This window comes from Lissotriton vulgaris, chromosome 2_2, assembly GCF_964263255.1.
Source record: "Lissotriton vulgaris chromosome 2_2, aLisVul1.2, whole genome shotgun sequence".
Lineage (NCBI taxonomy): Eukaryota > Metazoa > Chordata > Amphibia > Caudata > Salamandridae > Lissotriton > Lissotriton vulgaris.
In genome coordinates this window covers 73055357-73071021 of record NC_141688.1, presented here as the reverse complement: position 1 = coordinate 73071021, position 15665 = coordinate 73055357, and the positions used below count along the sequence as shown (strand labels likewise).

The 15665-nt window shown below is 45.7% G+C and overlaps 1 protein-coding gene across 1 annotated transcript in view; it reads left to right on the top strand.

The window, feature by feature from the left end:
- SNX33 (sorting nexin 33) overlaps positions 1-15665 on the top strand; it is a 158385-nt gene that overhangs the window by 17245 nt on the left and 125475 nt on the right. The window contains exon 2 of the mRNA XM_086959299.1: positions 8025-8108. The gene's annotated coding sequence lies outside the window, so the exon portion shown is untranslated. The remainder of the gene's footprint in view (positions 1-8024; positions 8109-15665) is intronic.

Below are 15665 nucleotides of genomic sequence, written 5' to 3'. Positions count from 1 at the left end.
ATTTATTGACTTTCAAATAAGACCTGCAACTTTGAAACATATTTCAGCATCCTTGTAGTACTCCCATCAGAATGCGAGACTCTATTATAACAATTTATCATGTTTGCCAAAATAAAATATGGGGTAACACAAACCGCCACAGGGCAGCGATCTAGTTGGCTTTTCCCAACTGGATAAAATGGGTGCAAATCCAACTTCAAAGTACTCATCAGATGAATTTAAACCACCCACCGACTCATGCCCACCCATATATCCTAGTTCAGTGGAATTCACAGTATGCCGCACACCAAAATGTAAACATTCTTTGCCTGAAGCAAAGTAACTTGAATAAGCCAACCATCTATATATTGGAACGCTTATGCCATATGCCTGTGCAATATAATGATCCGTGGTGCCATTCCCTCAGTAAGGCTTAAGATGGCAACAACAGGATAAACAAGGAAACCTTACATTGGAAATACTGCTCCCCACCTTTATTTCACATTGTGCACAAGCATAATGCAGTCACTGACAATGTGTGCAGCCAACAGCTGAAGTCGGCAATGCGAAATGCTGCGGTGAACATCTGCAGAAAATGAATGACACAACAGAAAACCCATGGTTGAAAATTGCTGACTGAAAGCCACTGGATTGATATATGTATTTTTAAACAAAAAAACCCAAAGAAAACGTCTCAGCTAAAGCCTGACCTAAGAAACAGGCCAGAGTCTTGGTGAGTGAGTGCGGGAAAGCGCACCGCATCACAAGAGCTGTATTTTCCTGCCACCGACCTCTACCCAGGTGTTAGAGTGTAAAAGATGCTAAAATTGACCTGCGTGTCCACCTTACATTTAAATAGAAGGTAGGGGGCATCTTGATATGGCGAGTTGAATGACTGGTATCATATAACTTACTTCCTCATTCTTATCACATTTGTAAAGCTGTGAAAACCACTTTCATGAAATGATTATAAAAGGAGAAAAGTATGTGGCCCTGTTCCCTGCGGAAAACAGGAAGTGGAGCTGATTGGAAGTATATTTAATCTCTAATTTAGGGTAGTGATGACAAAGATAGTAAAAAGACTAGCATTGTAGTCTGTCTTCCATAAGTGGACTCGCCTCAACCTGTAATGATGAGGGGAGAGGGCGGCGTCAGCGGTGAAGGCTGCTGTGCACACAACTGTTATTAAGGCGGCTCTAGCACACAGAAGAGGCATTCATGAAGAGCAGCAAAGGCACGTGTACACACAAGGGGAACATCTCAGGCGCTTGAGTGCTTGAACATTCAGCGTCTGCCTCCTTTCTTCACCCCCTTTTAACTTTCTACATTTCATCTTTGCTCTGACCCAGTGATTTAAGTGGTTCATGGGGGGCATAAAACCCCATAGGAAGGATTGAACACAACACAGACACTGGTAGTGCAAGCTTCAGTCACACAGAAATGAACAAATGGCAAGCTGCATCTTGACCTATTTATGGACAATACAGATTGTACTGTAACCACATATGTCACTTGTTTACAGATCAGGAATAACGCTGGGAGCCAGATTCCATCACCCATACTTTTTGAATTCACTCAAATGATACATAATATTCTTACTTCTAGAGGCTTTCACCCGGCCCAGTTCACCCACTGGGTTGTTGCTGTGTCAGTTTTCTTCTGCCCACCACAGCATTGGGCAGTAGGTCAGCTATTCTCTAACTTCACTGTGGGTGATGACATTCTACCTTTTCACAAGGATCACAGCCACAAACAAAATAGTCTATTCATTCCAGCGACTGCTATGGCAATGCTTGAATTTTGAGACCCCAAAAATATTTTTGGGAAACAAACATTGACACGTTGCCCAGTGCTGTATGGTGTAGACAGAAGCAACATGTAAATGGCACAAAAGCTTACCAATAGGTGAAGATGACAGGTTAAAGTGCTGTAAGTATATTTACATGTACTTTTAGTAAAATCAAAACGTCTTAACTAACGGCAGACCTAAAAAGCATTTAATGGATTGCTTATAACGTTGGCCAACATAATGAATCTGTTTCTGGACCAGGGTCAGCGGACTCGATAATTCTCTCGCCTCGGTGCCCACTCTGATCAGCGATCACACTCGGCAACTCTGGGCATTAGCTTGCCTCATCTTCACTAACGGCCCCACCAGATCGCCGGGGATGCCTGGTCTCACCCTGGAGATACCCATTAAGGGACCATCTCTCAGGGAAGCCAGGAAGGGTTTCGCAGCGGTCAAAGCGCCTTGGGACCCTCCGGGTAAGTAGTGCGCTATATAAATGCCTATACATTTGCATACATTTACATTACATTTCCAAAACTAAAATATTGCCATCAAAGTTGTGTGTAGATTACATAATGGTGGCTGGGGTACAATTGTAAGGGGTTCCCAAGTTACGCATTCTATTTGAATTCCCAAAGACATTTTTCGAAAGCTTGATGCCCAGGGGGTGCTTTCGAGAGAGCACTGGACCGAGAGCTTGGCAGTAGGCCATATACTGTGGCTCCGCATCCTGTGGAAGACGGTAATGGGTACATTATGTGTGGCCAAAGGACACGTCATGTGCCCTGAGACCATGGGGCACGAAGGCACTGATGGCGGGGACTGGTGCACTGGCATGACCAGGGACAATGCTCTGTGTTCTTTACTTGTCGTTTTCTGTCTCTGAAGGCTGCGCATTGGTGGCTAAGGGTACTGGGCACAAGATGTGGCTGAAGACTGAGAACAGAGGACCTGGCACATCCCCCCTTTTATGGCTCTTGAAAAAGGTGACATTGAGGCCTTGGACCAATCTATAAGATCTAGCTCTTGAGCTCTGGCTCCTGATTTGAGCAGACTGGGCAGAGGTACCACCGCCAGACTTTTATTCTGGAGAAGCATTACATCCTAAGTGACACTCGGACCTGGGTATACGTCGTTGGCTGAAGCTAGGAAGCAGTGGCAGATACTTGATCCATGTACTGCACTTTTCTGAGGCTGATCTGACATTCATGCCCATTCGTACAATGCTCAAGGTGGGATGACCGGTCAACCTTAAACACCGCTGTACTGCAAAGGGCCATTGTGCATTAAAGGCTCTCAGAGGTTATTTCATACAGAAAGACATGGCAGTATAACTGACCCATGGTATGGACAACATTTGGGGCACCTACCATTGCTAAGTGACCTGCCAATCTGTGTCTTACTGTTGGGTGAGTCAGGTGTGCTGCCACACCAGTCCATTTTCTTAAGGATGCCAGGAGCTGAATAGACTGCTGAAGAGCTTGCTGAAGAGACTGCTCCCTCAGCTGAGAGCCTCTGTGACTGCACTGCTGACCGGTCCCTGGGGACCTCTATAGATAACTGCGTGGACAGGACAGATGTGCATCTGTCGAACAGCCCGTTATCTCCAACTGCTCCAAGAGACGTTCCGGGAGCAACAAGTAGAACCTTGTTTTCATTACATCTCAGCACGGCCCCATCAAAGTCCCTTCCCGCCCTTTCTGGCCTGCTTGCTTCCCCCAAGACGTCTGATAGATTTCCAGTTCCTCGCACTCTTACGACCTCCTCAGAGTACAGAGATGGTTTCACCCTCTGCCCGCTGAAGGGCAGGTGTGCGTGACGAGCACAGCTGAGCGCTCAGTGAGGGACTGAAGGCTTCCAAGGCGGAAGTGAACCGAGCAGGATTAAAGGGCCGAAGGGCGTGGCTTAGAGGGTGCAGGCAGGGCAGGAGGTGTGCAGACTGTAGCAGGGCACCGCCAATGACGATCTGAGCATCATGACGGAGCCTGTGGCAAATGTTGCGCGGGGTGCACTAGGAAGAACTGGGGTTGTGTAGACCGGGTCATAGGACGGAAAATAGGCCCATGCGTAATAAAACTGCCCTCCCAATACCGACTTGGATAGTTAAAATAGCGGGCCATGTTTGCAAATCCGGGAAGTTTTGAACTTGTGAAGACACGCTGTAGATGTGTTCTGCAAGGTACGGCATGCATTTTTGCTTGCTGTAGGTAATGTCTGAGGTAGTATCATGGAAATCAACAGTAACAAACTTTGGCAAAGTCAATAGGTCTCACCTATGCAAGAGCTATTGGCTTTGCCAATGTGTTTTAGCCAAGTTATACATTAGAGTGGCAGTTGTTGAGCATGGTTAGTGGCATAGAGTGGAGTGTTGTGAGCAGGCCTGGTTCTAGCGAGTGGGCCGGGTGGGCCAGGCCCATCCAAACATGAGCCTTGGCCCTCGCAGTGAGGGCTTGAAGACAGGCGTGCAACTGCATAGGGCTCAAAGGGCTGTCTGTGTGTGCTGCACCCTGGCTGAGATAGCTTCCCGGGGGTGCACTCACTCGATCAGTTTTAGAGATTATCGCAGCCTGCACCTGAGTGCTTCACAGGTCTTTCATAGACCATTTATGAGTTAACAAGGCTTTGTTTATTTTTTCACCCCTTCATCTCTACATGGCAAAGGTGACAACTCCTTTATTTGACAACCGTCACCTTTGCCTACTGTACTGCTGCGTGGATACTTCTTTTTCTATGCAGCGCAGGAGAAAATACGTTTGTTTATTCCTATTCACCTTTCTGACCCCTGCAGCTTCTTATAACATCAGGCTGTGACACAAAGTTTGACTAATGGAGTTGTAGGTAAGAGAATGTGTTACTATTTGTTTTTCTTTTTTAAATCTGCACAGGCCCAGCAGAACACATACTTTGTGTGTGCTTAATTTAAACAGTGTTTATCATTATCATGGCCGATGCAGAACAACAGTACGACAATACAATATGCCCATATAACGCTGGTGATTAATGATCCTGCTGGAAATCAATCATTTGTCTGTTAGTAGCTTTTTAATGCAGATGAACTGTATTTTTTGAGGATATCTCAGTGGGTTACTGCCTTTGTCACAGAGATCCTTGTGTTACTGCTGTTCAGAAGTTAGAATCCTAACAAAGGACTGTGACCAATGAACTGTCACCAAAGAGCTGCATACAAACATGAATGGTATAGTTAGTACTTTGCTTTTTTTATTTTGTGATATAGTTAGAACTTCTCCAGTTTTTCATTATTCTAATGTTGCTAAAATTAGTATGTTTGGGCAGATATACATTTTTATCAGTATAGCAGACCTCCATGGAATACTCTTTAAATCCTGAGGTTGTGTTTCCCCAGCCCAAACCCTCTTAAAATATACTGCCCAACAGTATGGATGACATGTGATTCCTACACCTTGTAATCCTCACTGACTTATGTGACATTCTCTGTAGACTGACTTACATACTTGTATGATTGATTGTCTCTGTATAATGTGTGCGTGGTGTAAAGTACTGACACACACTACACTGATATGAGTAGCGCTATACAACAAAGGAAATGCACATGAGAGAGGGGCTACGTAAAGATGAGGGGCGCTGGTGGAGGGTGACAGTGAGGGAATGTGAGGAGGAGGTTGTGGGAGGGGCTACGTAAAGATGAGGGGCGCTGGTGGAGGGTGGCAGTGAGGGAATCTGAGGAGGAGGTCATGGGTTGGAGGGGTGCTAGGGAGAGATGAGGGGCACTGGTGGAGAGTGATAGTGAGGGAGTCTGAGGAGGAGGGTATGAGGGGGAGGGGCTACAGAGAGATGAGGGGCACTGGTGGAGGGTGGCAGTGAGGGAATCCGAGGAGGAGGTCATAAGGGAGAGGTGCTATAGGGAGATGAGGGGCACTTGTGGCGTGTGGCAGTGAGGGAATTCGAGGAGGAGATCAATCGGGGGCCATGGAGGGATGAGGGGCACTGGTGGAAGGTGGTAGTAAAGGTATTTACGGAGGAAGAGGGTATTGGTGCGGCACCAATAAAGACTTTTGCATCAGCGCTGAAGCCGGAACTTTCATGCCCTTTCTGTTTTTGTTTATTTAATTAGCAGTCGGGCCATAAGGGCTACTGTGGAACATACTTTAAAGTGCATACTAATTATTTTTACTGCTATATTTATTGTTTTATGTTTGAAGGTGATTTTACTAATGTTTTTACCGGGAAAAATTAAAGTGGAGCCCAATGGTGCCTGATATGGGGCTGGGGCCCAAGGTCATCTGTGAGATAAGGTGTACTGAAGAGGAGTAGTGGATAATCAAGCTTATAAGGGAGTGCGTTGCAGAGTCCGTGGTCAGGTGGAGGTAGTAATGAAGAGGGATTCTAGGCTCCCACAGAGGGAGCCCGAGAAGCTTCACTTGCCTGATACTTCCACCTCAGAAACCTCCTCTTCCCATCAAAGGAACATTACATGGAAAAACACGTTTGGAGAGTGCTAATATTTAGAAAGAGATTTGGAAAAGAGTGCGTTTTACTGGGCCTTGTAAGACTAAGAAGAGATAAAGGAGGGCCCTGAAGCAAGCCTCCCTAGACATATATGCGACAAATCGAGCCCGCAGTGGCCCACCCAATTGCACCCTTGGCCCACCCAAATAAAAATTCCTGGAGCCGGGCCTGGTTGTGAGTAGTGTAGAGTGGAGTGGTGTTGAGTGTTGTAAAGCAGAGGGGCATAGAGCGGAGTGGCATGGAGTGTTGTAGAGTGGCGTAGACGTAAGTAAAGTGGCACGGAGTGATGTAGAGTGGAGTAGACGTAAGTAAAGTGGCATGGAGTGGTGTAGAAGTAGCTGTGTACAGTGAAGTAGATGGTCGTAGAATGTGGCACAGAGTGGAGTTGTGAGTCGTAGAGAGTAGTGGCATAGGGTGGAGTAGAGTGTCATGGAGGGCAATAGAATGGAGTGTCATGGACAAAGTAAAGTATCACAGAGTGTTGTGGCAGGAGCAGAATGTTGCAGAGTGGAGTAGTTTGGAGTAAAGTGGAATAGAGTGAAGTGTCATAGAGTGTCGTGGCGTAGAGTGGAGTAGAGTAGTGTGTCGTAGAGCAGAGTAAAGTGTCACGAAGTGGCATTGAGTGGCATAGAGGGAGTGTCTTAGACTGGAGCAGTGTAGAGTGCTGTGAAGTGGCACAGTGTGGAGGGGTGTAGCGTTTCGTAGAGTGGAGGGGCATAGAGTGTAGTAGTTTAGCGTAGAGTGGAGTAAAGTGTCATAGAATGGAGTGGTGTAGAGTGGAGTGGTATAGAGTGTTTTGGCGTGTGGAACAGAGTGGTGTGTTGTGGAGTTGCGTGCCGTAGAGTTGAGGGGAATGTTGTAGAGTGGCATGCCATAGAGTGTCTTAGAGTGCAGGAGTGTAGAGTGGAGTGGCATATCCTATAATGGAGTGGCATGTCATGAAAGTGGTGTAGAGTGGAGTACAGAGGGGAGGGGCGTGGAGAGACGTGGCGTGGAGTGGCATGTCGTAAAGTGGAGTGGCATAGAGTGTTGTAGAGTGGAGTGGCGTAGTGTGAACTATGCATGCACAACGTCTGCCGTACGAATGTTGGTCTTGTTCTATAATAATTATATTAATAATACAAATCCATATTCTATGGATACCCTTGCACAACGCAATAGAGCAGTGAGTGAAATATGCAGAGCACCTGGCAGCCAACAGAGGACTTGCAAGGCAGACAAGATATCATGCCAAGGATTGAGATATATAAGAAGTTTTACAGCCAAATTTAGAACACTGGAGGATAAGCAGAAGGTATTCCTTTGTGTCAACATACAGTTCATTGTTGTAATCGATGTGGGCGTATGCAGTCCTATGGTTGCTTGCACTCATTGCAAAACTCTAGGAGAGAGAAAACCTGTTAAGGAGTCAGATGAGATGGATTAAAGACTTTGTTTGCGTGGTAGATCTGCGGTATAAACCTGAGGTAAGTATCCTAGGTGAGACTCCAAGCAGCAGTTTATCTTGTACAAAATGAACATTAGACAGCGTGTGTCCATCCATGGGAAAGTTATCCATTCGAAGGATCATGTTTGAAAATGGACATCATTGCATGCTGATGGCATTGCACTCCATGCTTCAAAATGACATGATGTCAGTGGCCTCCCACGGTTGTCCTGTTGCATGCTCATCTGTTTATTCTTTTCTTGTTTAGGTGTTTTGAAGATATTTCTGTTTAGCCTGATAACTTGAGGGTTTATGACTTTAATCTGTTGTTTTCTGTGGCAGGTGTCGACAACGCGGCCAGTTTTGCGGACAACGTCTTTGAGGGCACTCCCACCCTCAGTGTACACATTTTCGGAGCACCTCTGGGTAAGTGTGAGAACAATTGAGAGGCTCTGCCATACTTGGGTAGCGCACTCTCTTATCCTGTACCCCACAGGGGATCCTGTGTTCTGAAATTTTGTTATTGGCATTTGTATAGCGCTCATTCTGCCATTAGAATGCCGTGCAGCGCTTTTAGCAAGAAGACTTCTCATGCAAATTTGAGGTTCCTCAGATCTAGGTAAATTTGAGGTTCCTCAGATCTAGGTCTGACTCGGCCAGCAATGAAGTGTTAAGGGTAAAGTGCCTTGTTCTTGGCTGGGAGAACACAGGTTCTTGACACTCACAGGTCCATAAGAAGAGTAGGAGATTTCTGGCCCTCCTCACCACTAAAACGTGATACACAAGCGTCATTTTTTACAGCAGTACAAGGTAGTATGGACAACACTTTTGTTTCTCCAGCAGCCATAGCAATAACTCCAGAAGTTGGCATCATACCCAGTGACTCGGCACCGAACAGGCAGCTGAAGTATAGACACAAGCTTCACATTTCATGCATCATCAATACGTAAAGAATACCAGTTAGAAATGCTCAGTTCATAAACAAATTCATCTGAAAACTATGGTAGCGACAGTCAATGCTTAAGTTGCATGATGTGGACAGCCGCAGTAAAAACTTTCCTCAAAAATGCAAGACAGGCACAGCAAAGGCGTTGGCTGTGCAAGATGACCTCACATGCAAAACAAGTTCTGCATTGGCAGCAACAATGGAGGTTTTCCCTCCCCCACCCCCTTCACCGACTTCCTTCCCAACCTGCAACGTAGGCAAAGCTTTCCTCACAGTGGCCAAGTGGGGTTATTCACTGCTCAGTGCCACCTGGAGCCGCGTGCTCCAGCACTGGGCTTTTCATTTATCATAATTTACAGAACTCACGTGTCTGCCTTCTCTGCCTATCCAGACTAATTTCCAGCCACTCTATGTTTATATTATTCTTTTCAAATGGAGATGCATAGCTAATTACAGTGCGACTTAGTGGTCGCAAGGAACTGTGGTGAAACAACCATATTATTTTTATGGTTTAGATAGCGCCAAAACCCCAAAAGTGTAACTAAGCTTTAAAACCGGACCGAGTTGTGGTAGCTTTAATACCGGACCGAGTTGTGGTAGCTTGCATATGGCCCAGAGCCTGTGGTGGCCTGAAGAATGTCTCGGTGAAAGTGGGCCTGACGTCAGGCCTGCCAGCACGCGCCTCGAAGGGCAGCAGCGCTCTGCGTGGAAGGCGTGCGTCTCGTGCACAGCAGGCATGGCCGGCTGCACCCCTAGGTGGGGAGGACACACCTTAGTCAGGGAGGGGCGACGGACTCCCTGTTACCGAGACAACACGGAGCAGAGTCACCGGCGAATAACAGGTAACCAGCCTGAGCCTCTGCTCCAATTCAAGGCTTACGGTTTCTAGGGAGACCGGCGGCTACCTGGAAAGGCTCCCGGAACTGGTGCTCCACAGGACGCCCTCTGCCTGACTTCCTGTCCGACACCTGCGTTCGTGGATTGGCAGCTTGGCCAGGCGCTGTGCACACCCACTCCCCGACACAACGCCTGCTGCTGTGCAGGTGTACTCTGTGTCGAGAGCATGTGCGTTGTTCACACTTACGGATTTGCTGCCTTGTGCCATGCAAGTCGTAGGTGTGAAGTAGTCGTTATCCCTCTGTCCTTTGAGCATTATCACATATGGATCAATTGTTAGAGATGTTTTTTTTATGCAGGAACCTACTCCTTTTCTTAAGGGGACGATTTTTTCTTCATGTGAGATTGTTTACATGTAAATGTAAATTGATAAATGTAAATTGATACTTGTATAGCGCACTACTCACCCGCAAGGGTCTCAAGGCACTTGTACGAATACCGCTATGGAACCCATCCTGGCTTTCCCTGTGAGGCGTCCACTCCTGGGCACCCCCAAGGTGGAGGCCAGGCATCCTTAGCGTTGTGGGGGCCGTTGTGGAGATTAAGCAAGCTATTGCCCAGAGTTGCAGAGTGGGATTGGAATAGGCACCGAGGCGAGAATGATCGGGTCCGTGGAAATTTGAGCCCAAGACCCACCGAGGCGGGGAATTGAACCCTGGTCCCGGGCTAGACCTCTGCATCAGGGTCTGCCGCTCTAATTATTGAGCCACACTTCTCCACCATTGAGCCACACTTCTCCACTCCATGTACTGATAAGAGCTAGATAATGAGGACTGGGCACTTTAACTTCCTCTGAGGAATTTTTTTTTTTTTTTACATTTCTGGTGTTTATGGCAAACGACCCCCTACTTTTGGCCTTACTTTTTGCCACAAAGACTGGGCAATGGATAAACTCAGGGCTTTAAGTGGGATGAAAGAACTGGAGGGTCTCTCAAAGGGGCGTGGCCAATGTATTTAAGGGCGTGTCTTAAAACATTTCAGCTAAAAATCTGTGCTTACTGTGCCGCCCGATTTCTATTTTGCTGTTTCTGTCCTTGCATCTAGATATATTATACAATAAGTAAAATCATACTACAAGAAGTCAGGACTATTGGCTTTGACAATGGTTAGTTGCATAAAATAAATAAGCAGCAACTATGGCTTGTATATAATATTGAAAAAGCTTCTACTTAAAGCCCTGGTGACAGCACCACAATGTTGCTGCTCCTGAGTTAAAAAAAAAAGAAGAGAAATCCAGAGAAAAAATGTCTCTCTTTAAAGGATTTCCCTTCTCCTACAATGCTCCCCTGGCATGATGGTATGCTGTAACTTCTCCACTAGTGAGAGTTGAGTAGTGTGAGCACACGCACTAGTGAGAAGAGAGCAGTGTAAGCATGCGCCATCCATGTGCCTGCTGTCACTGCAGTCCGGAAAAACAAGGACTGCTTCTTGTGCCAGGGCCCAAAGCAAAGCCCGATAGAGACCCGTTTCGAGGCCCCCTGTAAAAAACTTCTGGTGCTCAGCACCGGCAAGACCCGGCCTACTTAAATCCCTAGATAAACTCCTTTACAAGATAAAAGAGACAGAACTCCTCTCGCAGCCTTAGTATTTCTTACACTTCAAAGACACAAGCCAGTTGATTTAATGGGAGTGCTGAATTTGTGAGGACGGTTCTGTGATAGGGATATCTATCCAAGCAGGAATAAGATGCCTACTGACATCCAATCTCGCTTCACAGTACATGCACACGGCACCACAAGTCAAGGGCCATGATGAAACAAGTGAACCTAGTGTTGAAAGGCTTATAGCACAATTCCAATTGGTGTTCTATACCACTGTTCGTGAAATGTGCTTGTATTTGGTCTCAGTTACTCAAGGTGATACAGATAAGGCCCAGCTGCACTGCCTTACATTATCTGCCCCCTTTTTGGATAAAGAGAGATTTACGCAAGATCATTAAACAAGGTGAAAAGAGACGAGCACAAAAACAAAATAAAGATGATGGAAAATAAACAATGGGAACTTTGGAAATTGGATATAGAGGTTCTATGAATATATATAGGGGACAAGAAGAGGCGTACTGTGAACACATGTTGGGGACAGGAAGTGGAGGCCTAATGACGATATTGGGTACTGGAAGAAAAGTCTCTTTGAACAGATAGCAGGGGCCTAAAGCAGGTCCTATGAACTTATGACTGAGAGTAGATGTTGAGGCTCTTAGAACACACAAAGAGGAAACTAAACAGTGCAATGGAAAATGACACATAGCTGTTAACATTTGAAATCTTCAAAGTTGGAAATGTGTGCTAAAAAACAGAACGATTTCTCACTCTCAAAATATGTCTGGAGTTTGCAGATCCGTGTTTTGAATGTTTGAAACAGGAATGTCCCCTGCATGGGGAACTGGTGTACACTCTGACCAAGGGTGCCTGCCTGCATGTGAAACTGCTATACTGACTTTTATTTTGGCCCTGAAGACATGCTAATCTAGCATGTGCACAAAGGCTTATTATACCTGTCCATGTCAATGTGAGATCCTGTGACCTGGATGGGCACACCAAGGGTGTCCTCACAGAGGCAGCGGACTACTGTCCCCATCCTGGCAGTATCAAGTAAGGCAGTGGTAGGAGACTTATAATTTGACAGACCTTGTAAGGGCTCACCTGAGACAGCATATGCACCATCACTTGCAACAGATTTTGTTTATTTCCGGGGGCTTCTTTGTGTTGCAGTTTTTTGTTTAATATAACATGAAATTGAAGCATTTACTCGAGCACCAGATTACTTTACACATGGTCCGATACATTTTTGTTGTTTTTGTTGTGTTGTTGCTTGTTCCCTCTCCACTGTGTTGTTGCTTGTCCCCTCTCACCCTGCATTGGTTTGCTTGGCCCCTTTGTTGCTTGTCCCCTTCCACCCTGAATTGTTGATTGTCCACATTAGCGCCTTCCCTCCTCTGTCCCACATTTTTTTGCAAGCTCCCTACAACCCTCCCATTGTTGCTTGCAGCCTCCCAAACGCCTGTCTTTGCCCCTGACCTCTTGTCATTTCTTGCACCTCCCATCATTACTTCCAACCTTCCCATTCCACTAGAAAAAAGCATTGATAAATCCAGAAGGCCTCATCTATCTGACCTATTGCCGTTGTCAATGGTTTTACTCATGCTGCACAGCAACGGAGCTCACATCGTAATAGCGCATTTTTATGACAGAGGAAATTGCTTGCATAGACCAGCCCTAATGGCTTTACCAGTGCTTGTTATTTCTGTCAGTGACAGAATGATCCACTGTTTCCTCTTGTGTAAAGTTCCACTGTCATGTGAAACCCAGAACCTTGGGCTGACATCTTGTGAACAGTGAGCGTGTGATACCGCTTTTGTAGTAGAGCTCTTTGTGTGGGTCAGTCAGAGTACTGAAGTCAGTGGGTTTCAACTTTGACCTCATCTGCCACGCCAAACCAAGAAGTGCTTTCCCAGACAGTGCTTGTGGAGGCCCTGCATTCTTATGGGTAGAGGGTGGACATTCAACACTATAGTGTGGTGAAGTGAGATAGGGCTTCCATTAGAATTTCATGAGGACTTTGTTAGCAAGGGCCTGCTGATAAGTTCTTCCTGAGCACTGCTGATCGTATGGGTGAGAAGGGAGAGACTATAGTTTCAAGGTGGGAATGTTTTGAGTTCGAGGCTGCCTTCTTGTCTGCCCCTCAAGAAAGCTGATGAGGTACAGAGAGCTCACACTTCATTGTGCCCCTGCTTTTGCTCCTCCTTTATTGGTGCCAGACCCATTGCTATCTGCTGTGAGAAGCATCATTTTAAACTAAAGCAGTGTCTAGAGAGCAGCTTACAAATTACATTTGAAAAGATACCAACCCAAACTGGTTCTCAAGCATGAGACAGTAGTACTGCATCCCTTATCTCGATAATGTGTACAATAGTGGGATCCAAACCACCACACTCAGTTGCAGTTCCATGTTCTTCTTGACCAAGGAAGAGATTTCTATGGAAAGTACTTGAAGAACTGCTGTGTGACCAGTGCTGTTTTCTGCCTGACAAACAGGACGGCCCATCACCTCAAATGAGCGTGATCTGCTGGAGGAGCTGAAGGTCTCCCTAGTACCTAAATGTCTGGTTGCCTATAGAGGAAAGGAATCTACCTGGCCCTGCAGGAGATGAGGCTGTCAAGGAGGAGAAGCCCAGTGTGTTCCTGGCTCTAGGACACCTAGAGAAAGCAGACTTCTTGAGAGTGCCAAGCCAGGAGTGCCTCGTGCTTTGAGTTGGTCTCCCAGTCTCTCTTCGTGTTTTGACTCAGAAGGCTGCAACTGCCTGCGATGCATCCTCGCTCAGGGATTGACCTGCTGAGGCCTGCATAGGAGGTATCTACAAACCGACCACTTGGAAAATGCCAGATGTTGTGGTTTGGGTGCAAGGAGAAGAGGTTTGCACTCCATTTCTTCTATTATGTTTGGCAGAATCGAGTTTCCAGAGCTCATTTCTTGGTATTTATCTGGCAGCGATGTTGAGGTACACAACGAAGACATAGACATCTTTCTTCTTTTGACAAAGCATAATCACAGACATGCAAAGATTGTTTTGTTTCCTAAAAAAGGCGCCCGCCCCTGTGAAAACGGAATATATTGTATCAAATAATTTGGTTCTTCCAGTTAAACCAGCAACAAAGTGGAGATTACATTTGTAATGTGGGAAATGGCTGTCTTTGCACTTATGTCTGCTAAATGAGTCCAAAACTGCAGTCTTTCTCTTTGATAGAACTGTTTTCTGCTAGCACATGCCATGTACACATCAAAGTTTCACTCGAGTTCCATCTGAATTAAACAGTGATTTTATGTGTGTTATTCCAAAATCATATTTTGGATCTTTTGCTAGACTTCAGTGGATGACTAGGGAGGTAATTGGACAGGACATCAGACTTTAAAAAATCAGATTGACTAAATGTTTTGTCGGTCAAAAGACAATCTGCAAGCGAGCGATAGCGAGATGGGGTGCAGTTTGCATCAGCCCTTGCCACTAGAAAGTGGGAGGACATGTTCCAGCAGAGTACCAGTGCATGAATCTCTAAGTATGGCGGACAAAGCAGTACTATTCCCCTCTGGCCATATGGAAAGTTTTCACATGGCGGATGACAAGGCATACATTTACCAGTAATTACTGCCTAGATCTGCAGTTGTGGAAGGAGGCCAGTGTAGATCAGGCTGCGGTTTGCAATCATTTTCAATCAGAAGAGTCTCATTCCCAACTTTCCAGTATCTTGTGCTACTTGCTAATTGAATGAAAGACCCAGTGTGGCAGTAGCAAATGATACTTGCCTGTAATCACAGTCGTTTAGATTAAGCATCTTTCATAGATTGACAATTGCACCACCCACCTTTCATTATAAGCTTGTCTTTTTTTACGCTTTATGTGCCTGTAAAAATCTGAAGACGCCCTCTTTGGACATGGTTTAGGTCTTTTCACTTCATTGGCTGGATCATAGTGACATAGCTAAATGTGCCAGGAATTCCAAGCCTCATGACAAAGAATAAATAATCATCAAATGAATATTTGTAATATACCTACAACCTAGAACTGTAATTACAGGTAGGTAACTTTCTTTTTTTAAGAGTGAGGACTGAAAATGAATTAAGATAAATCTCTCCAAAGAGTTTTGGTCGCCGTGCCATACCTGAACTTGCAGTCCAGCTGCTATGGATAGCGCTTCGGTTGACTGACTGTTGCTGCAGGGCTGTACAAGTTCAAGAGGCTGTGGGAGTCAAATCACCTATCACTGTTGTGATTTTGACTCCAACTAGCGAAGTTACAGGAAACACTCTTGCAGAGATGGCTAATCGCTGTTGACTCAGAGTATTGAGAAAAACAGACACTCAATTTGCATATACCCCCAATTTATCTTAATGGTGCATTCCTGAGATAATAAGAAGGGTAACTTCGACTGCCAGTAGACGAATTTGGGCAGAGGCTGGCATTGCTTAACTAGAGTATTTACGCAATGATACAGCATGCCACTCCTTCCAAACATTCCAGCAGAAATATCTGATGCCACGGGGCAATTAGTACAGTTTAATGCAATAAACTAGTATTGTTAAAAACATTTTAAGCCAGAGAGCACTGAAGCCTCTTACCCAGAACCATGTAGTGCATGACATTA